Here is a 1,841-nt window from a genome sequence, read left to right as displayed (position 1 = left end):
GCTGGGAAACACACCCAGGAGGGCTCTGAGCTCTCAGCTGAAAAGTTTGTGGACTACGGAGGAAAACGCTGCCTCTGACATGGTCAGGGCTCACTTTGTACACAGGACAAAAGAGACGTGGTCTGGACGTAGCACCATTATTGAATCAATGCGGGGGTCTGCCTCTGCTGCACGACAGGTTAGAGAAATTAGAAGGAACTGAAGGGAGAGAAAGTGAGGTGCCTCCTTAGACACACACACTCATATGCATGTGTGCGCGCGTACACACACACACACACACACACTCACACACACGCGGGATCTGACACCCCCCCCAGTCCTCAAACCCCTCCTTCTTCCCCATCTCTCTGCCTCTCGCTTTCTTTCCCTGTCCCCTCCTCCTCTCTATATCCGACAGCCCACCCTACTCTGAGCTGCGATGGTACACGCCAACAGCAAGCCCATCTCAAATGGAGGGGGGGGTCTCAGAACTGGCGAAGAGGCTACTTTGGATCCACATAAACACATTCACAGATGTCCCTCCACGCGTACTGACAGCACGTCCGTGCCGAAGACGTCTCGCTAATCAGAGAGAAAAGAGGAGAAGAGCGCTGAGCATCACCCCAACACAGCCGTCATTCTCACATACAGCCCTCGTCTCTGGTCGTGATCTGGAGAGAGACCACATCTGCCAGTAGCGGAGACAGCAGGAGAGGGAGAACACGCCGGCAGTTTCTGTCTCTGAGCATCAGATGCCCCTTCCTTCAAGATGATCTCCCAGCCCTGAACCTGGCGCCCGAGCCAACCCGGCCCAGACGTTGAAGACACAGTGAGAGTGCCGAGAGGTTTGAGGAGAACAAAAGAGATCAGAAGAGACTGTGACAAAGAGGAGATGGTTTAAAATGAATGAAACGGTGTCCTCATAGCAGCACGAGGAGGGAATAGCAGTCTGTGGAGAAGGTAGGAACGAGCTCGTCTCTCATTGCGCACATATAGCTTTTGCAGACCGAGTTTTCTCTCAGTGCATACATAAAGTGGGGTGGGGGTGGGGGGGGGGGGGTGCGATGTACGATAATCAGAGTTGCAGAAATGCGCAGCAGTAGCCAACGTGTTATTAGAGTCGGAGACTGCTGACTCTCTCACGTGTGTGTGTGTGTGTGTGTGTGTGTGTGTGTCTGTGTGCAAGGCAGGGAGATTAAACACACCGTCATATGGATGTTGTTCATGGGGAAATGAAGCAGTCCTTTCCTAAGCTGCCCTCATGCATGTGTTAGCGACAGGGACCTTAAGCTCAGAGAAGGGAGATGATTGATTGTCCTCATTGAAGTAGCACACAAAGCACTGAGGTTTCGGTGAGTCGGACTCGGTCCACAGCTGCCAACCTCAAGAACAATCATGTCATTGCGTGGATCTGTGAGCCAATGCACACAAACGTGCCCGTTCGGGTTCCGTATGGTCAATTAACATAATTGCTTCTATATGCACAAATGCATCTTAAAATGATGGCATCATATTGGTGCAAACATTTTACTTCAGGGAATTGATGAAAATTAATTCATCTGATATCAATTAATAACACTATCAGTAAGTTTGCTATTATTGATAACTTAAGGTCAAAAGAAGTTTCAGCTCACTTGTACCTGAGTCTTTACAGTAATTATTATAGCAACCTATTGCTTGGTGCAGCACTGTTAGCACTTGCTAATCTGCACCTGGGTATCAGTGTTCAGTCATTACAGGCTTAGCACATGCAGTGCCCATCCCCCACCTGCCCCAGAGAGGCAGTACTCAACACAATGAAAACAATTCAGTGAACAATGCATGTGTGGTAGCTGAGGAAAGCACACATTATGTGGTATGCT

General features: G+C 49.6%; 1 protein-coding gene across 4 annotated transcripts in view; it reads left to right on the top strand.

Moving 5' to 3' along the window:
- The first annotated feature begins 423 nt into the window (after positions 1 to 423).
- b3gat1a (beta-1,3-glucuronyltransferase 1 (glucuronosyltransferase P) a) overlaps positions 424 to 1,841 on the top strand; it is a 71,543-nt gene continuing 70,125 nt past the window's right edge. The window contains exons 1-2 of one of the 4 annotated variants that reach the window (XM_076990011.1): positions 424 to 939; positions 1,170 to 1,331. The gene's annotated coding sequence lies outside the window, so the exon portion shown is untranslated. Of the gene's footprint in view, positions 940 to 1,165; positions 1,332 to 1,841 lie in introns of all 4 variants that reach the window. The other 3 variants (XM_076990020.1, XM_076989997.1, XM_076990051.1) reach the window with 3 other exon arrangements.

The sequence above is a fragment of the Brachyhypopomus gauderio genome, chromosome 2 (assembly GCF_052324685.1).
Source record: "Brachyhypopomus gauderio isolate BG-103 chromosome 2, BGAUD_0.2, whole genome shotgun sequence".
Classification (NCBI taxonomy): domain Eukaryota; kingdom Metazoa; phylum Chordata; class Actinopteri; order Gymnotiformes; family Hypopomidae; genus Brachyhypopomus; species Brachyhypopomus gauderio.
Note: the sequence above shows the minus strand (reverse complement) of the source record. Positions and strands in the feature narration are given on the sequence as shown.